A 27347-nucleotide genomic window follows, 5' to 3' on the forward strand; every position below is an offset into this window, starting at 1 on the left:
AATCTCCAGGATCATCATGTGGATTTACCGCATATGATCTCAAGGTAGCAAGTGAAGCAGCAATTATTTGGTCTGAAGCAGAGCAGAAAAAAGCAAGTGTATCGAGACTTTGGAAAGAGGGTGGGCATTGACCCCTAATGCCTGGTGAGGACATCTTAATCACCTGAGCGATTGCCTCGAAGGCAAAGGTATTCTAGCGTGGTGAGCAAGACTCAGCCCAGTGCTTTTAATCATACGTATTACTACAGGCTGGGCAGAGTTAATTTAAGGTAGTTGTAAGGAACTCTTAAGCTCATTTATAGGTTACAGACTAGTGGGCTCTCTCCCCAGCTGAGCCACTTAAGTCAGTCACCCAAACTATTCTCAAGCCTTTCCTTTATGGCTCAGCTTATACACCAACCTTGCAAACCAAAGAAGGCTGTTCCCCCATTTCAAGTGTGATGGCGAGGAAATACCATACCCTGCTCCAATCATTGACATGGACTTCCTCAAATTTGGGGAACGTTGTGTCGCTAAGAAAGGGCGAATCGGTGGAATATACAGAACCAATCCCTTAAGTACTCTTAGGCCAGGTGCTTTCAGGGGAAGATGAAGAAATCAAATCATCACTTCAGTATTGTGGACAGGTGTATTTGTTGGTGTGAGGAAAGGTCCATCATATAACGTCTTCTCCATCTCTAGTGTTTCTGAGGCCACAGTCAAACCTTCTCTTTAGTGGGTATCGGTTGTGTTTATTATGGTAGTGCCAAGAAGCCGCACCTGAGATAAGGGCCCTGTTATGTTAGATACGGCACAAACAGAGACAAAGTCTTTGCAGCTGGATGCTCATATTTCAAAGACTAGGCCAAAGAAGGGAGTAGAAAGAAAGGCACAAGATAAAGTCATTTGCTCAAGGTCAGTGTCAAAGTCCCTGTGTAGTACTCTGTCCGTCGAGCCGAGTGAAGCCCACCGCCCAGAATGCCAAGTGCAAACAGTCTGAATCGTTACCTGGAGTGCAGCGACGGGGGAGAAGAATAGTACAATGGGAGTCAGTGTACCATGCAAAACGCTCGCATGGAAGGGAACTGAGCCAGAGAGCTTGATTTAGCACTGTAAACAAACATGAGACCTGGACGAAGGCCATGCAGGCATCCATTTGCAGTCACACGTGTAGGTGGCATGCAACAACACAAGACAAAACCGTTTAAAAAAAACCTGTCAGACGATGTGATTGGGTTCACTCTTTGTTACACCCTACGGGTCCCTGACAATGCCTGTGCAGACACCCCCTGTTGATTGGAGTGAAATGGGGGGAAATATCTCAATTGGCAATGTTGAGCTGTTGTTACAAACTCCCCTGGATAGAGGTGTCAAACTCACCCTGGATCCGGATCACAGGGGCTCCTCCCAGGCCAGATCTGCTGGGCCAGCAATGACTGCGGTAGATCCAGGCCAGATAGATGGCACTGCAGAGTCACTTTTGGATGGCAAAACAGGGATGCATTCGGGCAGCAGAGGGAATATGGGCCCCATAGTGATTTGGTATGATTTTTTCCCATTTGTGAGTTCTTGTTCCTTCCCACACAGAGGCATGAGGTGGCACAGAGCTGTGTGTGGGCAGTAGTGTGGGTCTGGGGGGCTGCCATCAATGGCCATGTCCAATGTAGTCCAAGGACCCCAAATTCTGCAGCGGGTCACACCTTTCAATGTCCGGAACAGTCCCACGAGCCAAATGTGGCTTGCAGGTCGTATGTTTGACACCCCTTCCTTAGGGCTTGGGGCGCTTTAGATTTGGGGTTTTGTCCTGGACCTATAAGGTGCTGCCCTACCCTCTGCCTAAGAGTTAATGCAGCAACTAAAAAAAGGGTAAGTGAAAGCTCCGTGAAAGGGAGCAAGCTATGGCTCCCTCCTATGATATTCTCAATAGCATTCTGCTCCTTCTGTTTCCCAAGTAGCCAAATTTATAGCAATCTCTTCTGTAAAGGTCGGGGAAATGCTGACTCAAAATTAAACCCATGCTTGCTAGGACATAGGCATTGCTTCTGAAAGCAGTCACAAACCCGTGAAAGAAATACGGCTAAAAACAGATCAGAACTTCTCAAAAGCAGGGAGTGGCTCATTCTGCTGTAGATCTGCTTGCAGATCTTCTCAGCTATGCTTCCACTTCACTATTCACTGCAAGCCAGATTATTGCTGGTGCTATTGTTAGGCAGCCTGAGTTAAATATTCCACTTTGATCTGCTTCAATTCATGTCCTTCTAAGGCTCACCAGTCATGTGCCTGGACAAAGATCAGTGCTAGCCCAGGATATCTGGTGATAGCCAACTGGAAGTCAGTTATTGATTAAATTCTCATTATCACTTGCAATAGATGAATGAACTTGGGGAGGGACTCTGTATAGTCAGCACTGCAAGATTTTCCCTATCTCCTGGAAAATCTTAGTGTTTGGCAAAAGCTGGGCAAACACCATCTCACAGAGTTTGAGCCCTGTACGTTTTCCCCTCTGCTAAACAGAGGTTTGTGGCTATTCAAAATCAAACAAATGGGCTCTAATTTAAATGAGGAAAAGAGCAAGAACTAAATAGAGGCAGATGGTCACTAATGAGGAGAAGGAAACAGTATATATTTGTATATATCTACCCTCCTATTTTTTCATTCTTTTCAAATGTTTGCCTTGATCTGCCTTTAATGAAAACTAACATTTCTAATAATAATGAGACATGATAGTTAAAACCTTACCAAATATTGCTCATACTCTGGAATCACCTCATACAGTGCAGAAACACAGCCACCTCTGTAGTGTGCCAAGTACAGCAGCAGCAGCAGATGCAACAAAGAGGCAAAGAACAAAAAGGAGGATTGTGAGATGGCAGAGCTGGGATTCAGGCAATGCCCTGTCCTGTACCACACTGAAAAATACTTCTGGGTGCTGAATGGCCACGGTCATTGGGTCCTGGGCTTTACATGCACTCCTATGAATGAACACCAGCATGACTGATCTGATGCAGAGTGTTAAACCCACTCCCATCAAAATAAGATATAGGAAAGGCTTGTCTTAAAAAATGCTGTCACTAGGACCTGCTGGTAGTAAAAGCATGTCAAGTCACTTTGTACTCATTACATGAGATTTTGCAGCATCTTGGAATAAAGTGCTTCTGATTTACTCCAATCTTTCTGCTTACTAGAAACTATGCAACAAGTTTGAATTCTGTATTTCTCACCCAAAGTGTGCAAACTTGTACAAAATAGATCTGGGTACAGTAGTCAGCATTAGGCAATCGTAAGTACACAGAAGTAGGAAGGCATGACAGTCCTTCCCCTATATATAGGAATCTCGATCTCACTCCTGACCCATATTTATTTTCTTCTTCTCCCAGAAAGGGCCTTAATCTGTGGTGCCCTTCTGGATTGAACAAGCTCTCACCTCCAAACATTTAAGTCTCGACTCTCCATTCGTTCAAGGCATTCTTAGTATTGATATTCCTTTTTTTACTCCAGTGGTTAGCCAAATACAGGAGTCTGAGGGTCATTTGTTTAGGAGCAACTGCTTATAGAGTCAGGCGTTTCTCTGATGCAATCCTGTTTCTAAAGAATGGGCAAAGGTCTCTTTCCTTGAACAGAGCAGGAATCAAAGAGGGAGAAAGCATCTTTGCTCATAGCTCCAAGCCCCTTCACACTTGCCAGGGCTTTTTATAACTATTGCCTTGGTTTCCCTCTCCTGCTTCCCTTCTCTTAGCTTCTCTGGCCCTTTTTCACAGACTTAGCCTTCGAAAACCAACAGTGAAACCCCTTTCCCGTTGTGTTTGTTTGAGATGGGACATGTGCTTGTGTTTGGGATGGAGGTGGTTATTGTCCCATCTGCCTGGTCCCCCAGGTCCAGTGTCCTAACCATTGACCCACATATTTTCCCCTCCTCTAAAAATTCACTTCTTCTATGATATAGTAACTCCTCTATAACATGAGTGGAATCTAATTTCCCACTACCAGCTCAGTCATTTTTTACCTTGTTTTCTTAGCAACCCCAGTTGTGACTCAACAGCCCGTGCTCTAACCAGCGGACGACATTGCCTCATATGCCCAAATTGTTTCATAGCATCATATACTGAGAGCACGCTGGGTCTAGAGTCCTGTCGGCTCAGACAAACCAGCCACTACCTGCCTAGAGGAAACATTGCCACGAACATTTTGCTACCACTCATTTTTTTCAGCACAGACAGCTGCTTGATCTGCCGCCCCGACACTAAGACGTTTTCCAGTATACCTGGTAGGAAAAGATCCACATGCAAGCCTTTCTTGAGAGCTGCAGTGGCATTGTCAAAATCTGAAGTGTCCTGTAACAGGATTTGCCCTTATCTACAAAAATCTGCCTTACGCTGATTCAGCAAAAGGGAAAGCTTGCTTCCCGCCCCACCCCCCCATGTTATTTTTGTCATAGCACAATGAACATTATTATATCCTTTGTTAGATCTAGTCAATGTGAGTGGGTGAAGGCAAGTCACAAGATTCACTTACTAGACAGATTGTTTAATTGTACTGTATTAAAAAAAATAACGGTGGATGGCAATGTCACAGCTGCTGCTGTCTTTCAGGTTTCATATTCCTCACTACGAGGAGGACACAGCTCTCTTTATTGATCAGAAATGCAAGATGCAGAGAGCCAAAGGATTCACGGATCCCAGAGAACTGGCCTGAAGAAGGCCAACAAAAAGTAATTGCTTTCTTGAGTCCCGTTCCTTTGTACCTCTTGGTGGATAAGTGACCCTTAACATTTTGTTTTTTCAGGCACACTTTACTGTTTGCCAAAAAATACTTAAAAAAAATAAAAAAGTCACCCATGTGGGGTGGGACCCGTGGCTTCATCCTGAAAACACAGATGCAAGATGAATCTATTTGAAGAATTGGACGTGCTGTTTTCCTGCTTGTTTGAGAGCCCTGTAGTGTGTGATAGCGGGTGCCAACAGACTGTGGGAGGCAGCAGGTGTCAGGGCTGTACTCCCCCGATTCCCTTCTCCTCCGATCCCTCCTCCATCTGGTGGGTTCAACCTGAGCGACTATAAGTGCTGAGGCAGGGGAGGGTGACAGAGGTTTGTGGAGAGGGGAGTGGAAAAGATGGGTGCAATCTTCCCCCCCTTCAGCCCCCCCACACCCTTTCTGCATGCTGACTCGGGATGCTGTGTTACTGCAGAGGGAGAGGAGGGAGGGAATGTGGACCACATAGTGATTCGGTTTGATGTTTTCCCATTTGCGAGTTCTCGTCCCTTCCCACACAGATCTTTTCCAGGCTTCCTCCACCTGCTCGCTGTGACCCACTCGTCTTACTCCTATTCCCCGTGCCCCTCTCTCACCCCTGCCTGTCCGCACCTTCCAGATTCGGAGCTCTCCTTTAAATTCCCTCCAGCCCACACCTTACTGTTCAGAAAGGCCAACAAAGGTCCATTGCATTCAAAGTCTTCCCCCACTCCCCCATCAGATCTCCCCTTCCTGATTGCTCCAGAAAAACCTCCTTCCCTATGCCCAGAATGCCTGTCCTCCTGGCCAGGGCTGGTTATGCAGGGCCTTGCTCAGGGTCCTGCCTGCCCCGTTCCTTAGGAAGAGAAGCTGAGGCAGCAAGAGGAGTCCAGAAGCCCCGTGCAGTCCTGCAACCCATAGCCCCTTGGCGGCGGGAGCTGCTTTCAGCTCATACACAGCAAAAAGCAATTCCAGGCCCCCAAAAGCTCTCCTGTGAGAGCAGAGACATTGAGCCATGCTGCGCAGCACCTAGAACAAGGGAGGCAATGGTTTTCCCACCGTGTGAAACTGTTCAAGATGCCCTGAATCAGGAGGGAAAGTCACAATTTCCACTAACAACAACATCCTCGTTGGCTCAATTGAAACACTGCGTGAATTCAGAATTATTTTACTTTGACCCCTACTTGGTTTTTTTTTTTTTTGGGGGGGGGGGGGGGGAGGGGTTTGGCTGTGGTTGGGTTCAACTTCTAACGGGAAAGTTGTTCCAAGCTGTTGAAACAGGCTGTTTCATTTAGGAGATGCTGAAATGCTTCATTGAGTTGCAGAATTTTTTTTTTCTTTTTCAAAGCGTTTTTAAAAAAAATTCCTTGAAGCCAGCCCTTTCCTGGGCCTAGCTGTGGTTTTGATGAATTGGCCTTTTCCAGCATTTTGCCCAGAGGCAGGCTGGAAATGTAACTGCGTGGTAGGCACTGCATGGGCAAACAGAGGATGCTAAGCTATGTGCATGAGTGGGTAGTCAGGAGGAGGGGGAGATGGTAACACCAGCCCCTGACAGCTCTGGCTGCCACACAGTGATCATCCGTGGCAACTCCTGCATGGATAAGACGTCCCTTCTTGAACACAGCACCTCTGGTGCCCGCTGCACTGGGCATAAACAGAGGAACAGCACGAGCTGTCCCGCCTAAATGTTCTTGGCGTACCTCTGGGGCTGCATCCGATGGACTTTCCAAGACTCACAGTTTATCCAGCGAAGCGCACCGGCCTTGCTCTGCCATGTAATGGATACCGCTTTCTCTTGGTAAGCCAAGCACACGCACAAGCTCCCTTTCCCTCATGCCATCCCAGAAAACCACTGGCAACTTGTTTTCCAACAGGCTGCAAAGAGATCATTTTCAATTATGGAGGTGTCCTGTCATTAGGAAGCTCAAAACCATATCAATATGCATTTAGGCAGATTGCCATCACTGCATTGCACTGGTCTGTAGATAGGATTAGATTATTAATGCTGACACACTCGACCCTTAATGCGATGCCAGCCTTGGGTGCCACTGAAAGATGAGTACCTTGGCACCGGACTTATCAGCCAGCCTTCTCCTGGAAACGATGGAAGAGCAACATGTGGCAGATAAGCCATGGGAAAGAAGTGTTTAGCATGTTATCAAATCAGATTTCCCTGAAATCTTTTGCATGCCTAAGCAGGGTGGGACTCTGTGAATGTTTGTTTCATCCAGCTAGAGTTCAAGGGGTGAATCCAAGACTCGGTTTGCAATCATCCCACAACATGTGTCAGAATCTGGGCCTGAGCCCCATCAGACCAGGAACCAGTCCCCACATCCAACTGTGAAAGCTGCAGTTGCAAGGCCCAGCTCCTATGGTAGGAGAGCCAGGAGCGAGAGCCTGAAGGACATACTTTGTAAAGAAGTTTGCATAGTCCCGTAGGATCCAACAGAAAATGATATCCTTCCTCTAGGGTTTCAAACTCCCCTTACAGAAGCTAATAGGGAGCTACATCCTCAGCACACACTTCCATTGCACAGTGACAAGTAAGACTTCTATAGGAAGAAACCTCCTGATCTATTAACTTCTATGGGTGAAATCTTGGTCCTATTTAAGTCAATGGGAGTTTTGTCACTGGCTGCAGCAGGGCCAGGATTTCAGATTGTAGGTCTGCAGAGTCCTGTTCATCTTCCACAGACCCATACTCTCTAAACGGTATCAGGTCCCTCAGTGGCAGAGGGGACGGTGCTAACAGCAATCCCTACTGTGACTTGCACTGAATGCACCGCCACCCATCTGGGCCAGGGGTATTCATTGCAGGGCTGGGACATTGCCAGTTGTCTTAGTGGAAGACAAAGCTGTACACTAGAGTGGGGAGGAGTTATTTCAGTCTCATCTGGCACCTTAGTTGGTTTGGTGAAACCCTGTGTGGGGAGATGGAAACCAGCTTTAATTTAAATTTACTGCCAAGAAATATCCTGTGAGAAAGTCTGCCCTAGGCAAGAGCTAGTTTCCAGATGATAGGTAGTGCAAACAGCCACTGGCATGGCATACATTTCAGATTAAACATTACTCCACCTACCCCTCAGTTCCACTTTAAAGGAATGCTAATTGCTACCCTTGGACTGCCGTGATCCTATCTAGGATTTTGAATGAAAAATAAGGGACCTGGAACCCCGTTTTGCATCTTCCTCCCAGCAAGTATTTACATTGCAAAGTGGCTCAAGCTTCTAGCCATTGTCAGCCGTGATAGCTTGCGTTTCTGAGGGATTTGAATACTGCTATTCTGCCCTATTAACTTCAGGTTTTGTTTCTACAAAATGGCATAATCATCTCAAGCAACAGTTTTGTGGTTTTGTGCATGCTGAGGATTCGCATGGTAATTCCCTGAAGCATCTGTTCCTCCATATTCATGGGTGCTCTACTTTATTTCAGCCTACGTGCTTCTAGGCTTGCATACTAATGACTAATTTTCAGGTGGGTGAAAAATAGATTGCTAATGAGGCTGGTGATGAAATACAGATGAGCGCCCAAAAGGTCTCCCCGTCTGAATGCTGCTCACGTGTCTGTGTAAGACGTGTTGGTGGCTTCCATCCCTTTTTTGCAGGATGGGTGTCCCAAGACAGATGATCTGGACAAAGATACCTTGCCAGGACCATGCTGTCAAAGGCAGGGAGTGGGGGGATGCCCATAGTCTAATGGTGTCACCAGGTGGCTGGCTGCAGCTATTTGGGGCAAGCCTGCTGATAGGAAGCGGTGTCAAAGGCAGTGCTTTATGTAAAGGTGAGTGACTTTCAGACTCAACACTCAACAGGCCTTTCACGGTGAGAATCCAGACAGCAAAGATTTACTTACATATATAAAAAAAAACCCAGATTCATTCCTAACAACGGACCAGATTTTCTTCTGTATTCTGCAGCCAAGGGACATTACATCAGTGGAAGGCAGGTGTTAGGCCCTACATTTACTTGTACTGAAGTAGCATTTGGCAGGTGCAATCCTGTTTAACACCTGGGTGTTCAGATATGCTGCAGCATTATGTTGCTGAAAGCAGGGGTCAGATTGGGAAATGAGGACAAAAAAAAACAAACAAAAAAAAACTTGGGAGGTACTAGTCCAAGCTCCGTACACATTTTAAGATCCAGTCACTCGAATTGCAGTATACCTCCCGAGCTGTGTACTCCGCCTGTGTAATGCCCGAGTGATGAGTGATTATGGCAGCAGTCCCAAGGTCAAGAGAGAGGGGGGGAGCCACGGCCTTTGTTTTCGACAGTAAAGCTGCCTTCTGGATGCTCAGAGATTTGCTTCTTCAGCATGCCCCAAACCACCCAGTTTATACTAATACTAATGAACCAGGTACCGAGTCCACGTCTAAATCTTGTCAGCATCCGCAGCCTAGGCAATCCTCCAGTTATTTTGCCCACAGACTCCAGCCCTCAAAATCTGGTAGGTGATTTCAGAGCGAACCAACCGGACTGAACCCTGCAGAGGGAGCGGTTGTTTCCTTTCAGCTAATTGCTCGCCGGTTCCACCTGAATCCAGTTCCCCCATTTTGCTTTAGTAGATCTGGGCTGGCTGAGTGGTTTGGGCAATCCTCGAGGAGAGAGGAGATCTGGGTTGCAGTCCACTGAACATGCAAGCATTGCACATGCAGTAGGCACTGAGTTGCTATGACATAAAAGAAACTAAAACTCCTGATCGCAAACCTTTCACGTTCTCCTGGAGTCCAATACTGCAGATGTAGGAGTCCTTCCTTCGTGCCATAGTTTCCTTGAATGTGCTAACAGCAACATTGCTAATAAAATCAGTTTAATCTGAGAAACTGTTCACCTTACAACACATAAATGCGGGCATCTGGAAATCTAAACAGATGTGTACCTTTATGCTTCTAGGTCCAGAGGGCCAAAAGATTTGCATATACTCTTTCTGGGAAGGCAGCATGGGAGGGAAGACTAATAAGTCAGGAATAGCTCCTCATGCATCCAGGGAAGCATGTTAGAAAGTATTGCAACCTCCCCACTCATTCTGAAGCCGATTTTGAAGCTTTTCCTTGACAACTTATTTCAATCTGAAAACTAACCTCAGAGGAGACAGGGAGCCCACTGTCTTCTGCTCCCCTTTCCCCTAGTTTTTGCTTTCTTTCTGTCCCTCTACACAACCTCATTGCTGCTGATACAAGAGTCATCTTCTCTGCAAGTCTTCCTGTCTGGAACAACCGTTTCATTTTCCCCATGTCATTTCACAGCTCCTCTAAAAAAACACTTCTTGGCCTGAACCAGCAGGCAACTAATGGAAGAAAAGCAAAGCTTCACATTGATGTGACTAATCTGTTGCTCTGCTTGCTTCTCCCTGTCTGACTTGCTGCTCTGCTTTCTGCTCCCTTTCCCTTCTTCAATCTGCTGCATACCACACACAGGCTGCCGGTGTATCGCAGGCTGGCCACCCTTGCTTTAGTAGCATCCCAAATTCACTTCCTTCCAGCACTACACATAGAAAAGGTTATGGCCTCTTTTGCCCTTTATCTTGTGGTCAGAGTGACTCATCCTCCTCTGCAATCAGAGTCCCAGGCTGAGATACTCAGAAGCAATATAACAGACTGCGGTGCCTAACTTCCATTGGGTTCAATGGGTTGGGCACCTAATTCTCCTAACCCTCTCTGCAAATCCCAGCCTAACTTCTTCTTCTAATGCACAGTAATGATGATGATAATGATGATGATGATTCAGAGTATCCATGCACGTATAATTTGTGATTTCTGGGTAAAAAGAAGGAGTTATGAAATTGTGGTAGTGTTCATGCTTGCCTGTATGCACCCTTGATGACAAAGACTGTGTGATGACTCTTTCAGATCAGATACAAGCAGGACCATTGAACTTAAGGACCATGCTCTAACCAGACATGGGGTAAGGCAAGGTGAAGCAGGGAGGAAGTCTAAACAGTGGAAACTCCCCAAGCAGGATAAAAGGACTGAGGTGACAAAAAAAGGACTCAGAAGGAATGGGGGGAAGCCTGGGGCAGGGAGGGGAAGAAATGAGCACATTTTTGCAGCAGTGGGCAGTGGCTTGGTTAAGCTGTGAAACCAAGATCGGCAGCCAACTGAGCTGAAGAGATGCTATGGTTTCAAAGCAAGCCACGGCAGAAGAAGGATCTTGGATCAGCCTAGACAATCTGACTCCAGCGTAGGATGGGGAGGTAACCAGTGCAGGGAAGGGTGCCAGGGAATACTATTTAGTGTTGCTTATTCATCAGCATGAGAAATATAGCAATACAGAGCAGAACCCCTGTGCCAAACCCATCTGGGTGTGTGCTACACGTAGTACACGTCCCCGAAGGGTTAGAGGGTTGCCCTCGAATGCCCACACATCTGGAGTCCTGGAAGAGGGTGTGCTTAAGGTGTGCGGGAGTCTAAGATCAGCATCTAGGTCGCAAGGACGGGCAGATGGACCACAGGTCCCAGCTGGCAGGGTGGGGTGTTAGACAGATGCTTTGTGCCCTGGGAATGTGCCTGAGGACCCCATCAGGAGCAGCGCCTGCATGCTGTGCAAACTCCAGAGGTTTAAATCCAATCTAATCCAGTCCAGAGGACTGAGGCAGAGCACAGAAGTGGTGTTGATGCGGGTCTGAACAAAAGAGGGGTCCCTGCTAGGTCTGTGACACCCATCAGTGCTAGTGCCCAGATACCAGCCCTCAACATTCGAATAGTAGAAAAGCCTAGGTCTGTCTGTCTGTCTGTCTGTCCATAACACTTTCTTTGCACTCTGATTGGCTCCGAGCCCACTTCTCTCATTCCCCCACCGCCACCGGGTCGGCCTGGGCCTGCTGCTCCCTCTACCATGGTGAGCCGGCTTCTCTCCACCCTCAGGCCCAGTCCTCCCCAACATCAGGCCTGGGCCCACTCCTCTCCTCCCCACCCTGCTACGCCGGGGGGTGGGGAGCGGGCCTGGACCCCATGCAGCAGGAAGTAAAGGGGGAGTGGGCCTGGACAGAGGAGGCACGGGGCTCCCTCCCTGTCATTCCTAGTGGACAATTAGCTAGTGCAGAAATAAAAGCAAAGCTTCGTACCAGAGGAGAAAAGAAAGCGCAAATGAAGTGAAGCCTAAATGGGACAGATACTGCTAGACTAGCTGCTATGAAAACTGTGGTGGGTTATAGGCTCAGCAGCAGGGAAGGAAGATGGGACCCGAAGTGCTCGAAGGTCCCTGCTGTGACTCAGTGATGCGCTGCAAAATTCAAGCAATCTCCCTGCAAACACGTCTGTCACGTCTCAGCCGAGTGGGTGTGCCCCTGCCAGCAACACTCACCTTTCATGTGATCCCAGTGCAATGCAGCCGGCACCTGAGTCACTCTGCACCCGAGCAACACCGGTCTTTTCCTGTTTCCCACGAACTCTGAACACACCACGGGAGCTGTCCCTGCCTGAGTTTTAGGGTGGACATGCTGCTCCTCCTTGGTGTTTCCAAGCCCCGTGGTTTGCATTTTTGTGAAAGGTTTCCTCGTCCGACTATATGCTGACTAAATACAAGCTCAGCTTGTTTCCATGTAAGCTCGCTGGTAGGTTATTTACCTTCCACCCCGCTTGGAAAGGAATATCTCTCATTATCGTGCAAGTGGAGAGAGGGGGCAGGGGTCTGGAGATGCAGAAAAAAACTGCCCAAAGCAGAGAAAACCACCTTCCCTGACCTGTGCGCGCTGGGTGCAAGGGCTGAATGTGCCTCACCTCAGAGGATCTCAGCACACTTCACATGAGGATGTTAATCTGGAACTGTAGGTGGGGAAACTGAGGCACATTGCATCTAAGGGACTTGCTGAAGGATGGAGGGCAGATGAAGGACAAAAGCTGATCTGTGCTGCTTCTGCAGGGAGTCTGCCCGCTCCTGCTCCTGCTCCTGCTCCACAGGTGCCCTCTGGCAATGGGGGGGCAACCCTGGCAGGACGGGACTCCCTGCCGCCACCCTCAAGGGCTCTGCAGGCAGGCACCTGGAGAGCAGCAGCCGGGGGTGCTCTCAGAACCTTTTTACAGCCCCATTTCCAGGTTTGGCACGTGGAACAGAAGTGGGAGCAGTGGGCAGAGCAGGCTGGAGAGCAGCACTCCTGGGAGCGCAGTGGGAGCAATGCAGACACCCCCCATCCAGGTTCACTGACCCTCAATGACTCTGTAACACCAGTAGGGCGCACCAGTAGGGAGTGAGGGCATTTTGCACTGAGAAGGGGTGTGCAAAACCACCCAAAGGAGGCACTGTGCAGCTGGCCTTTTGCGGCACCACACACTCACTAACACACCCAGCCCTGCACTAAGCTGGCAGACCTACTTCCCATTGGGGCAGCTGTACGGACCCAGCAAGTGTAGCCCATCTCAGCTCGCAGCTCCCTAGCGCTATGCTGGGGTGGTCTAGATGTGCCCTCTCTTACCTGCTCCAACCACCGGAGCCGTGTGCTGCCTCCGATAATGGTGCTCTATATCCCCAGGGTCATTCAGCCCCTCTGCTGCCCACAGTGACCCTCCCCAGCTCTGCCATTACAATCTGGGAAGGACAGCCACAGCCTTGAGACAGCAGCAAGCTTTGCTGATTTGATCACATCAGCCCGTAGCTGCTCCAGCCAACGTGTGAGTACCTGTTTCAGGATGTTTGCTTGACTTGTACAGGAGTGAGATCAGTTACTTGAAAAAGAGGCAAACATGAGCTCGCCTAAGTACGGACAGCACGGCTAGGTGCATTCACTTAGTTAATGAGTATGCCTCGTGGTATTCACGGCCCCTCGTGGAGGGTGATATCACAGGTCATGCGCCACTGTCAAAGAGATTTCTCTCTTAGATCCTTGCAGCTCTGAAGCTGGACTTTCCTCTCACGCTGCTTTTGCATCAGGCTCGTTCCACCGTCTCCAGTGGAGTCCCCCAGGATTTACACCAGTGTAACAGAAAGGAGAAACGTGCCTAGCTTCAGAAGTCTTCTGTAGAATTAGCTGATTCCACTAAACCCCTCTGATTATCTTTTGTATGAAAGTTTGTTCCAGCAGTTAATCACCCTCCCTGCTGGGAAGGCGTGCCTTATTTTCAGTTTGAATTCATCTGGCTTCAGCCTCCAGCCATTTGTTCTTTGCTAGATTAAAGAACCCTTTAATACCCGTTAAGGTATTTGCAGGCTGTAATCAAGTCACTTCTCAAACTTCTTTCTGACAAACTAAACAAATGGAGCTCTTTAAGCCCCTTACTGGAAGGCAGTTCTTCCAGCATCTGAATGATTTGCTTGCACTCTCTCCAATTTTTCGAAAACCCTTTTAAAATGCAGACACTACAAATGGACACAGCATTGGGCTTACCAGTGCCAGGTGCACAGGTGAAGTAATTTCCCTGTTCCTGCTCCCCCATTCATGCACCCAAGGATTATTTTTTTTTCTACAGCTTTGCACTTAAAGATCATATGGTGTCAGGAGCGGACTGGCCAAGTTCAATGACGACACCAAACTTTGGGGTAAAGCATCCACACCTGAGGACAGGAGGGCGATCCAGGCTGACCTGGACAGGCTCAGCAAATGGGCGGATGAGAACCTGCTGGTGTTTAACACCGAAAAACGCAAGGTTCTCCGCCTTGGGAGGAAGAACCTGCAGCATGCTTATAGGCTAAGCAGTGCTACGCTGGCTTGAACTATGGATGAAAGGGACTTGGGGGGCATGATTGACCACAAGATGAACATGAGCCTTCAGTGTGATGCTGCGGCTAGTAAAGCAAGCAAAGCGCTGGCTTGCATGCATAGATGCTCCTCAAGCAAATCCTGGGACATCATTTTCCTGTTGTACTCGGCCTTGGTGAGGCCGCAGCTGGAGTACTGCGTCCAGTTTTGGGCTCCACAATTCAAAAAGGATGTGGAGAAGCTTGACAGAGTCCAGAGAAGAGCCACGCACATGATCAGAGGTCAGGAAAACAGACCTTACAATGACAGGCTGAGAGCTATAGGGCTCTTCAGCCTGGAAAAGCACAGGCTCAGGGGCGATCTGGTGGCCACCTATAAGTTTATCAAGGGTGCTCACCAGGATCTGGGGGAACGTTTGTTCATCAGAGCGCCCCAAGGGATGACAAGATCGAATGGTCGTAAACTCCTGCAAGACCGTTTCAGGCTGGACATAAGGAAGAACTTCTTTACTATCCCAAACCTTGGCGGCTTGAATAGACTACCGCCGAAGGTGGTTCAAGCACGTAGTTTAAACACCTTCAAGAGACATTTGGATGTTTATCTTGCTGGGATCCTATGACTTCCCCTGGGGCAGGGGGCTGGACTCGAAGATCTTCCGAGGTCCCTTCCAGCCCTAATGTCTATGAATCTACGCTGCTTGTCATCATTGACCCATGCATGTTTTTCACTGCTGGTGTTAAGGCCACCATCTTGGAGATAGGAACAGGGGTGGCTGGAATTGGAGCATGAGCAGCTACAGCTTGAGCTGAGGACTGGAACTGAGGGCTGTAATATCACATGCAAACTGAGCCAGGAGAGGCACAAGTGAGTTACATTTGGAAGTTTACTGAATATTACTAGTCTGCTTGGCTTCTGCTGTCACGCAACAGAGGTGGATGACTAAGACGTAATAGTAACACCAGTTTGTTGGCCCATATTCTATGGTGAGCAATGCTCATTAACTGTTCTCCTCAGAGGCCTCTGTTTGTCAATATTTTCATAGGAAATTATGGGAAAGTTCATATGATCTGCCCATTAAATGCAGACTAAAAGAAGTGCTGTGTAATTTCACAAGCTCCTACAAACTTCCCCTTGATTTGCCCTTGATTTTTGGCTAGGGAGCACTCTAAGTGCTTTCCATCGTTTTGGGTGCATCTACACAAGTCACATTAATGCGCCTTAGCCTAAGTTAATGTGCATTACGGGCGTACGTCTACATGTGCAAGTCCTTAATCCACATTAACTTAGGTGTATCACACCTAAATTTGATATCTGCAGATGTAGGTATCAAATTTAGGTGTTATTAGTTAATGTGCATTAATGCACTTGTAGACGCAACCTGGCACTAACTTTAGTGCCAGGTCTGCCCTGCCACTAGGGGGCTGGCCTGAGCCCAGCCTCAGGGAATATCCAGGGGCTGAGGGCACCTATCCTGGGGGCATGCCCCCTAGCCCCCCACTCACAGCCCCCCACTCTGGGCTTGAAGACCCAAAATATTGTAAATAGTTTCCTCCTTTTATATAGTTTCCCACCTGTAAGCCGGTTTTTATTGTTGGTGGGTGGGGAGGGTGATGGAGGGGCCCTGTTGGTTGAGGGGGAGGTGGTTCTGTTTGTTGAAGGGGGAGAGGGGAGGGATGGGGGTGGGTGTTTTGAATAATAAAGTTTTTTGTTTCACCCATGTGCATGTCCTGAGAGTGGTGCTGGGGGTGGGCAGGGGGTGAGGGGTGGGCAGCAGTGCAGGCGGGCTGGAGTAGGGAAGCAAGAGGTAGGGGTTGGGCAGGGCCTCTCACAGGCAGTTCCCTGGCCCCCACTGGTGGCTGCACAGTTGTCCTGGGGCCTGCTGGGCCCAGTAGGGCCAGCACCATGGCCAGCAGGTGCACGGGGTGCTGGTCGTCACTGGCAGGAGCAGGGGCAGGGTTAGGGGCTGGAGCAGCCCTGGCATGGGGAGGCAGGTTGGGCAAGGAGGGAGCTGCCACATGCACTGGGCACACGGCTTCTGGGCAGGCAAGTGGCTGGCCAGGGATCAGAGTTTTGCAGATGACTGCCAGGCGGTGGCAGCTGGCTCTGGCTGCAACATGACTGTCAAGTGCTGGCAACCATGTGACCGGAGGCTGGAGCTCCTGCCAGTGGCCACAGGGGCACATGGCAGAGCTGCAGGGACTTGGGACTAACTTTAGTGTCAAGTCCCTGCACGTGTAGATACCTGCCAAAAATCATTTAATTTGCATTAGCTTAATGCGCATGAAACTTAGTCGTGCTTACATGCATGTGTAGCTGTGCCCTCTGAGGATGTGGGGCTGTGCTTATGTTCTGTGTTCGCCACAATCCATTTGGTGTGGACTCACGTTGGTATGAAATCAGTGAAGTCATTTGTTATCAGGGAGATGATGGCAAAATGGTGAGACAATGGAGCTGGTCTGAGGCACGTTTTTGGGTGTATCTGAATAAGAAGGTCATTGCCAATCAAAGTCAGAATGCTTCGGTTTGACGTAGCACCATTTGGATATTTAATTAGAAGATGTAAGCTTGTTGAATGTTTTTTGGCTCCCTAATGAAGCTAACTGTGTTGTCAAATGCATATCAAATACTGGCTTTCAGATAAACATGCCTACACTTCATTGGTCTCTCAGGGCAATAAATTCCCATCTGTTGGCAAATATTTGAGGAAGGGGGTAGCATGCTGTACAATGTTTAACATTTTGGAGCAACTCCCCAGTATTTTATTTTCCTGGCTGCAGGGTGTTCTGTTTATGAGGGCAAGGTACCAGATCCGTCAGAGCAGAGACAATGTCTCAGCACAGAATAAAGCATTATGCTGCCAGCTCTTTGTTCCTGCAGGAGACTTATTTAAAGATTTGTTGACGCCTTATGGAAAACGATGAGGAAAACATTCTGCGCAAGGACAATTTCATTTCTCACTCCAAGATATTTTCTATTGCCCAGATTTTCCATAATGACTGGTAACTTTGGGTGCCTCAAAACTCAGGGGCTGGAGTAAGACATTTTAAAAGAAGCCAGAGCTCTGAACAGTGAAACTTAATTATTTTAAAACTATAACAACTATAGCTAAAATTATCCAGCTCTCTACATACTTTGTAGAACCTAATTTCTGCTTATGCCTGTGATCACTGTACTTCATTTACTCCTTAATTATCCATGCTCAACCAGCAAATTCTTGCTCTACCTACAGTATATGACAAATGGAAAACTGCTGGTTTGTTGCTTTTGAAAGATGCCTTCCTTTTATCTGCCCTTTACCTTTGCCTTTCAGACAATACAGATTACAGGGCCTATTGCATATTAAACTACAGAATTAATAAAAAAATTGATAATAGATACAAATATTCTTCCCTCTTCAGATTAAAAAGCTGGTGCCTTAAAAGCAGCTTACCAAAGAGCAGTGTGAAACCAAGTTGGTTTTGTGAGAGAAGGTTTTCATTGGAGTATAAGAGGCTAGCCTGCTCGCTGGGAAGGGAAGTGGTAGCAGGGAGAACCTGAAAAATCAATGCTAAGAAGGGGGAAAAAAGGCTTATAACATCATTGCAACTCCAGGAGTGCATCTCCTCTGCAAAGCAGCTGTAAAATTTGCACAGTGGGGTTCCACATTTGTTGTCTCTTGATGGATAGTTTCTGGTTAAGTTTGCTCAGTCTACAGTGAAAAGAAGTTCCCCCCTCTTAAGTCGTAGCTCCATAAACTCAGCCTGAGTTCTGGGATTCAAGCTGTGTGCTTTCTGCATCGCACATCATCCTGGTAATAAAGATGCTGCAGAACACTGGCTGCCTGGCTTATATTTATGTAACTGCCTTTTAAGGATGCTCACTTCTGTCTGCACATCTGTCCTATTGGTGGGGCTGTGCAGATGTGAGGAAGGGACAATGCCAAGAGGAAGGGACAATGCCAAGACAGTGAGTTTGCATGCGTAGTCTTCAAAACAAAAAGTCAGTTTAACTTGTTGATCCTACAGCGACTTATAGCTTTGGCGGGGCTAAAAGTAATACAGTCTAAACAGGATGATAAATTGATGATAATGGACCAAAAGAAAGAAAAGTATAGGATAATGATTCCTTTGTGATTCTTGCATGCCAGCCATCTTCAAAGGCAGACGAGGTTCCTTGGGTGAATCTGATATCTTTTATATCAACCCAAATAGTTGGAAAATAATTATTAAGCAAGCTTTTGGGTTCAAAAACCCTTTGTCAGGCTAAGGAAGTTTCAGCAGTTGGTGTGTGCTCTTCCTGGATGGAATGAAAAATAAAGAAGCCAGCGGCTGGGCTGGTATGCATACAAGACATCTTTAAAGCACTTTACACTCATTAACTGATAAGACCTCATAATAAACTTAAAGACAGGCAAAACTACCCCTGAATTACCCCTGGCCTGCAAGCAAAGTCCTTGGCTTGCCCAAAGTCACATGAGAGTAACTAGCAAAACTGGGAGTGGAGGCCATGGGCCCTGACCTATTTTCCTAGAGTAAAGCCCTGGTCCAAAGCTCCCTTAACATAGCAGGATGTTCCTATTCATGGCAAAGATCAGCGCTGAGTGGGAGCAGGGAGAAGCAGTTGAGCAAATACCGGCATATCCATTACCATTTCTGTGGCTGTCCCCATCCTGTCACCAATAAACAGGCCTTGTCCATCAGCTCAAACTCAGCAGGTGCCATTAGGTTGCACAGATGTTGTGTGGTCACTGCCACAGCATGGATGTGTGTACGCAGCATCTCTCCCAGGAGCACCCCCCAGACTGACCTCTCAAGACCGACTCTGGCACTCACCAAAAAGCGACTCCGTCGGCACATGAGGAGCAGAAGCAAGTGAATGGGGCTTGTTCCCAGTGATAATCTTGGGCCATGTAGAGGAACCTCAAGGTGTACAGTGAAGAAAGCCAGGGTAAAGTAGAGGAGACATTAAGACCCAGTGAAAGAGTACAAGTTTGGGGATGGACCATTCCTCAATGATTATTTTTACTCCTCTTTCACTAAAAAAGGATAATGAGGAAATGAGGGAGCTTTCTCAGGAAATAGGACACATAGCACAGACAAGAGAGGAGCAGTTAGCTGTGTTACTCTCAAGTCAGGCAGAAGTTAGGGCAGAATGGCACCTATAGACTTATATGCTTATCTGAATTACTCTATAATAGGGGTGGGAAAAATACAGTCTATGGGCCAGATTCATCATGCCAGGGGGACCTCCAAAAAAGTTATTACCATCCCACGGCTGCCCTTCTGAAACCTGGCACGAGGCACCCATAAATATGTTATAGTAGATGTTTGATTTTTGTATATGATTTGTTTTTTTCTGGTTCCAAGGTGGCAACCCCCCTCCCAAAAGGAGTATTTCCAGGGGTAAGGAGAGGGACTTACGATGGCAAAAGTCAGAGTTAGGGGGCTGGACATTCAGTCCCCAGATGGCGATCGGGGGTGGGACACCTGTCATGGGGCGGGGCTACCCTTGCGGCCCTCGACAGCTCACTAAAAGTCGTTAAGTGGCCCTCCAGCTGAAATAATTGCCCACCCCTTCTCTATCGGCTCCAGCCAGAGATCTGCTCCCCACTGCAGCAAGCACAGCTGAGACTGAGGTAAATGAAAATGATGAGTGCTGATCTCCAGGGAGTTGCGAAATCCTTTATAATGCTATTTGCTGCTCATGCTGGAGTAGCAGCACAAGAAGGACCAATCTAAATGCATGAGGTGGCCTAAAGAGGCCAATTGTAGCAAGCCATTCATTTGTGCACCTATCTAAGGCTGATTTATTTTATTTAGCTGTTGTTTTCTATGGTGCTAGGAAGTGACATGGGATGACATAGCTAGAGAGCACTCAACAGAGCATTTATGCTTCCCTGGAAAGTATGGAAGTCCAGACAGACCAAGAGGTGACAGAGACATTCATGACAGCATCATGGTTGAGTAAAACTAATGGTTTCCTTGACTATACTTCAGAGATCAGCAAAAAAGCTAGGGAGGTAATATTGTTCTATAAAGCCCTGATATGACCTAAAAAGCTGGAAAGGACACATAAATGACAGAAGGACAAAAGGCACGTGAAGGGACTAACAGAGCTAATAATCCCTGATTCGTCAAGGTCTATCATTTTATGCCAGATTCACCAGTACATGCCAGCTGTGTTGCATTGTTCCTGTGACATAGGGCAGCCGCAAGACCTGTCTAGCGTCATGAGAGCAGCACAGCACAATGAGCGCATTCACGTGATTCTGGATCCTCATGCATCATTTACAACCATGCAAACAAGTGGCAAACTGTATTAGTCTTAAATCAGAAAGAAGGTAGGGCACCATGCACCTTCAAGGCTAACTTGTTCAGAGAGGTGCAAACCTTCCTAGGCAAAAACCTAATTCATCAGATGCTGGCCAGGCAAAGCAGGTGTGAGGAAATAATGCAGGACTTGGTTTTCAGAGGGAGGATGATCCCATCCTCCTAGTCCTCTTGAAGCACCTAGGACATGCAGATAGTTAAAATCTCAGGAAAGCGAGTCGGTCACACAGTACACCCACACTGCACAAGTGGAAACAACTGGGTACAAGGACATGGAGATGCCTGTCTTTTTATAGAAGTGAGCTAGGAAATATTGCTGAAAGGTATTGCCATGAGGGCCCTATCTACTGGCCCTTTCTAGCCCTACAATTACATTTCATTTCTTTATCTGGAAATACCAGTACAACTGCACAAGAGAACTGGGCTATGTGAGCTTGCAGAAGCCAAGCTGAAAGCTGCTTCTCTCCAACATGACCAGTGAAAGCCAATGCACGTCCCATATGCACTAAGAGAACAGGTGTATTTATTCTCATCCAAAATTAGTTACTTATTAAAAGAAGATAATGAAAACAGCCAAGTTTTGCAAGGCAGGAATACATAGTTGAAGGTGCAGAGGATAAACATCGGAGTTATTCATTAACTAGCCCACAAGCTTTTGTAACCTTTGCAGTTCTTAGCATAGTCTGACAAGAGACCAACACACGGGTCGGTGCCAAAAGTGCCCAGAAGCTGAGTAACAAATGTTAGACTTTATCTCTTTTCAAAACAGTTTAATGTGCATCTCTGCACCACTGCCCTCTTCTGATGGGAAACTCAGATCCGTCCAAGGAATGTAATCCTGTTGCTCTGCAGTGATTAGCAGAGAGATCATATAAGCTCTACTACCGCTACCGTAAAGGAAGATCCTCTTTGAGAAGAAGTAGTTACATCTGTGACTGTTGAGCAGCTGGTTGTGTTTCCCCCCCGTCGACAGCCCCCAAGCCCCATCCTTCTGAGGACAGAGCACAGTTACACCCAGGGGAAGGCAGCACAGATTACTTGGCAGTCTGAAAAACCAGTCAGATTCCTGCTTGTCGTGATGAAAGGCAAAGGGAGATTTCAAACATTTTCTTCTCTGCCATTGCCCCCATCTGGAACACACTACTGGTCTCTGCATCCTCCTAAGGCCATCTCTTTTTGAGTCTCATCTCAAATATCATCTCTCTCTGGTTTACAATTCTTCATTTCCCTTTTCCTACCATTCCTCATCATTTCAGTCTATAACCTGATTTCACTCCAAGTGGTCTTGGTTACCATCTGTATGGAAAAAAATGAGAAACTAGTAAGACTCTGTCTAATTAGAGATTGTCTGGCTCACAAGCCAAGACTTTTCCTTCCTAATGACTGCTAAGTCTCTACCCTCCACCTGTGAAGGGAATGGGACAGATGCAGCAACCCCTCCTTGATTCTGCACCCCGACGACACCGGTGGCACATCAGCAGGCTGTCTTGGTGAGGAGCAATCTTCGCAGTTTAGTGATGAATAAGGAAGCAGCCACGGTGTTAATGATCCCATGGCTGATAAAAACACGAAAGCCAGGAGGAAGGGAAGCTCTGCAGGATCCATTGCAAGGGGGAGCTAGGTCTGGAAGAACATTCATCCGAGTTCAAAGACCCAAGCAATAAACCTGAGCCCCACAAAGACGGCACCGTTCCCGAGTAGCCCAGCGCAGCCTTCCAGTTCCACCAGTAGGGAACCAAGTCTAGGAAGCCCAGTGAAGCCAAGAGGCAACGTCCCCACAGTGTGTGTGTGCATGCGGGGCAAGTCCCAGGACATCAGCAGACCACACAGGACCATTGTGAACATCTACAGACTCCACTGGGAATGGCGGATCATTCTGGTGTCTCTCGTGGGTGGCTCTCAAAAGGCTTCAACTCTTTTCTGTCCAGTTTAGCACCAGCCTGTATACTGAACTGTCACTGAGATTATTATTATGTTTTAAGTTCTTTAGTTTTGTTCCTCGTTCATTCTTTTCAGCCGACACTGGAGACACAATGTTCGTTTGCTGATGGCCCACATTCTTCTCCGTGACCTGCCTGTGATACATTCTGCTTTGGTTTGTTTTTTTTCCTTGATGATTCACTGCAGGGTGCCCCCCCGCCCCCTCCCAAGTCCCAAATAAACACCATCGAGTGTCCTGAAAAATAATTAGGAGTTTGGCAGAGGACGAGTCTGTACAGTCCCTGCCAGAAAAGACACTTTGATGAACATCAGTTCCTTTCTTTTCCCCTGCGTGACAAAACTGACATCAGGGAAAGAATAAATACAATTGGAAACCATCAAGAGTAATATCCTGTTTGTTTTCCTGACTCAATTCTTTTCTGGCCCGAGGACCAGCAAACCTGAAATAGGAAAGCTGGCTTTTCTCACTGCACCTCGTGCTGCTCACGGACGCAGGGCAGTTCCATATTATTCTTATGTATCGTCGCCATATATAATTGGTGGTTTACACTTCGTATCGTCCCACCTGTTATTCCCAACCATCATTTCTTGCTTTGCTTTAGAGCAAGGGTGCCAAGCATGGCCTACAGGGCTTGTAGAGGGGCCAGGCTACACTGCGGTACAGAGCCCCACCGGTGCCCTGTGCCGGCAGTGGCGGTGAATGAGAGCTGTGGTAACCTCTGTGGCTGTTGCCTCCTCTTGCCCCAGCACCACCTCATTCAGACCCAGTCAGTGAGGAGCCCTGAAGCCTGGATCTGGCCCACCGGGCAGGATGGGGTTGACACCACTGGTTTAGAAAGTTTGTCAGAACCGCCGCATGATCCAAACACTTGGAAGTCATCCCCCTTTCGAAGAGACCAGAAGAAAACTGTGTTAAGGGCATCAAGCAATTCAATCAGAAGAAAGGGTGGCTGATCCATAAACCGTTCGCACGCAGGGGGGTCAATGTGCCACACACGGGTTGGGCACCACTCATGTGAGCTACGGTGTCTCTGGCTGGTCGATGCATCTTGCCCCGTGGCACAGCTCTCATTGCCACTGGCTTCAGGGGATTCACGAGTACTGCAGATGACATGAAAGTGGTGCACGAGCGCCTTCCTTGGACAACTGGACAGTTCAAGGCACTGGGAATGGAGCGGGGCTTTTTAGCTTTCAGTTCACTGGCTCCAATCTAGCCACGTCAGCGAGGGCCAAAAGTCTAGCGGAGGATCAAGCAGAAGGCAAGGCAGGATGGCACCAGGTGAAGGACCAGCTCCCCCAAAAAGATCTACCTTTGCCTCACCAGTGCAGATCGACATGCTTGCCGTAGAGGATCGGCAGACCGCTGTGGTGCATGACTAGCTGTGATTGCTTTATTGATGTAAGAGGAAAAAGAAACAGGAAAGAGGGGAGTAAAGTGGGCCTGTGGGGAGATCCGTCCTGTTATTACAGATGTGTTGCTGAAAGAACAGAAGCCAATTTGAGGGAAGTAATCACTTTTGTGGAATAGAGTAAGGCAGGCCTCTGGGATGACATTTTATTCTTCGATAATTGCATCCAAACACTTATCCTTAACTGACCTTTTTTTTTGTCGTTGACTTTTTAACCCAGATATTTCTTATCAACTGCTTTATTAACCTGTAGACTGTGGACTGTTGCCCCCTTGTTTCCTGCATTTTTTTCCCCTATTTAAATGATTGTTCAGAATCAAGCCATTTCCTTAGCGCTGCCAGGTTCCAACTGGCCAGTGGCAGAGCAGACCCAAAAGGACTTTGCTTTCATCTTCCTGGCTAAAACAGAAATGGAGACATGCCAAACATGGTCGCTGAGCCAAGGCGAACAATTGTTGGCCAAGGCCAGACCTGCTCTAGTCCGGAGAACAGCCTGCGTTAGCAAATGATGTGGGCCCATGCCAATCAGGTCACACATCACCTTTCCTACATTTCAGGAGTTGGTTTGAGGGACTCTTTGGGCATGTCTACACTGCCTCTGGGCCCCATGAGGGGCGTCCCAGTGGAGTACAACATGCCCGTTCCCCATATGCTTACCTGACGAAGGATGCAGTACAGTGGCCTTAGCAGTGCTGGCTGTCCCAGTAAACATGCCTGGGAGAGCTCGGTGGATTGTTCCTTGTGCATTTTGAAGTGCAGAGCACATAGAAAGGCCTCCCATGCTCCTCTGCACGATCCTTTGATGGTGTAGACATGCCCTTAGGATAGGATCCACAGCCTGCTGCATTGACTCTGAAAGGCCTTGGGCCATGTCATAATACAGACCATGAAAGCATACAGCCTGATGCCACAAACACCCACCTGAGCTTCTGGACTCTGAATTCAGTTGAATAACTCACATGAATACAGGTCTACAAGCAGGAACGAGTTTGCAGGATTAGGAGAGTGTTGAAAGTCGTCTTGTCTGATCATACTTTGCTCTGAGCAAGGGTGTTTTGTGCACCAAAAGCTTGGCTAACATCTCTCCGAACCACACAGTCACTCCAATAAGAGCTATTACCATAAAACCCCTGCTTCTTGCATATTCCTTGGACCATGATGGTTACATGAACACAGCGATATCTGTTGCCAAGAACAAGAGCTCATCCCTAAGACTGTAAGCCTCTCTGGTCTAGAATACTTTATGCAGAGTTGGTTGTGAAATAGTTAACATCTGCGCTACAGCTTCTCAAATGATGTCAGAATGAATCCTGCTTGAAACCAGCTTAGAAATAGTTCTGCTAATGCCGTCTCATCACTAATGGAGAGTTTTCCAACACACACGCACATACACAAAATATTTTTAAAATGCTTTGGGGAAAATTTTCATTTTGCTCAACATGTTTTGCTTCATCAAAAACAAACCACTAGGGGTATTTTTCCTCCCTCTCACTCTTTTAGTTTTCCCCTAGTTTTCAAAACTTAGGGAAAAGAATGAAAGGCAGAAATAAACATTATAATAAAAAATAGGTCATTGTTAGAAAAAGGATAAATTTCAAACAAAAGTTACCTCCTATGGACTGGTGCTACTGGTAATGCAGGGAACAGTCATTTTAAATGTTTATTTAGCAAGATTATTGGGAAAGGGACTGATTTTTTGTATGATATTTGTACAGTGCACAACACAACTGGGAGCTTGGAGATGCTGCTGTAATATAAAACATACAATAAAAATAACAGAAGTAACACTGGGGAGGTGTTGTAGCCATGGAAATATGCAAGAGGCAAGGATTTTGGGGGTGATATCTTTTATTTGACCAACTGGATGATTAGGAGAGATTTAAAATGAGCTTTTGGGCACTGGGCACCCCCTGAGGAAGCTAACTGGACTAGTGTGTGGCTTTTTGCAAGTCTTGTGTACAGAAAACTAGAATATTGGGCACTGTCCTAAAGCAGCAGAATTTGATATGCAAATGTGTGCAAATTAGACCGATTCCCTTGATCTCCAACTTTTGTTGGGCGGGTCATCTTATTCTTAGCTGTTTTACAGACCTGTTCAGAGGTTTCAAGACAGTGATGGGATCCCTGTGTCCTAGGCACTGGACAGTTGTCTAGAACCCCCTAAAACTTAAATTCTCAGGATGGAAAGGATACAAGAAGAAGAATGAGGTTTATGGCGTTTAGACAAATAAATTCCAAGAATGAAGGTCAAGGGAGAACTGCTGACATTAAACTGGCTCCTAATTTTGTGCCTGAATTTAATGCATTGGATCTTGTGTAACCCAATGCAATTCCATTGCATTCACTGGTGCTAGTCCAATTGGGTTTTCTCAGGAAAGGCTTGGCTGTTCGTACGGTAATAGAGTGGACTGAGAAGGGAGCAACTGTGGGAGACCAGGCACCGAACTTCCACTATTTGTGCCAGACTAGCTGGTCACTGTCAGCCAAAGCTCTTCTGCATCAGCCCAGATGCAATCCCTCATTGTTGTAAGCGCATTAACTTTTTGGTACTTCCTGCAAAGTACAGCCTCTCTGTGAACAGCTGGATGGCGGGACGCTTTATAGCTGGGCTTAGAAAAAAATCTTTATGCCTTCTGTTCCAAGCTCTGCAACTGCGCTCGGCTTACCGAAGCCATTTGATTCATGCGCAGAGCTGCAGTAATCCCAAACTTGCCAACAAACGGATGTGTGAAATGCTAAACTCAGCACATGGCTTTGCAGCTTATCACATGGCTCTCACCACCAGGTCTCTGCAAAGAGATGAATGGACAGATGGTTGGAAATATTAGGGCTGGCATTGCAGATGAGTCAAGAAAGCAGTGTGCTGATCAAGCTCGACCTGGTTTACATGAAGGCTTAAAGTTGAGTGGGAGCCATTACTTGGTATAGCGACATAGCCTTCAAGGTGTGCAAGGCGCTGCACATATGTATTAACACTCTTTACTATATGTGTCCAGTCTAGAACAATAAAGCGAGGTGGAAATTGGAGGAAAGAGGTAGAAGGAGAAGGTATGACAGAGTTACCAGGGTGATGAAAAACATAGCTTGTTTTACCTGCAATAGTAATAACTAGAATTCAGGTGTGGCTACAAGTATGACAAGATGGCAGTTCCCTGAGCAATTCTCATTCGAATCTGAAGCTAGGCCACTGCTGATTAGGCTCCAACCTTGAACCTCAGGGCTGGATTAGCTGCTGGTACAAGGCACTAAATCTTTTGTGATCACAAGTCTTCAGTTTGAAACATTTCTAATATTCAATGGGTCAGCTGGGGCAAATCTGCATAGCACATTTTACCGCTTGATGCCACCTACACGA

At 47.3% G+C, this 27347-nt stretch overlaps 1 long non-coding RNA gene across 1 annotated transcript in view; it reads left to right on the forward strand.

The window, feature by feature from the left end:
• Positions 1-12049: 12049 nt before the first annotated feature.
• The window catches only part of LOC112550002, a 21389-nt gene continuing 6091 nt past the window's right edge, over positions 12050-27347 (forward strand). Inside the window, exons 1-2 of the long non-coding RNA XR_003093660.1 lie at positions 12050-12255; positions 13171-13309. This is a non-coding gene — a long non-coding RNA (uncharacterized LOC112550002). The remainder of the gene's footprint in view (positions 12256-13170; positions 13310-27347) is intronic.

This window comes from Alligator sinensis, unplaced genomic scaffold (genome assembly GCF_000455745.1).
Source record: "Alligator sinensis unplaced genomic scaffold, ASM45574v1 scaffold651_1, whole genome shotgun sequence".
Taxonomy (NCBI): domain Eukaryota; kingdom Metazoa; phylum Chordata; order Crocodylia; family Alligatoridae; genus Alligator; species Alligator sinensis.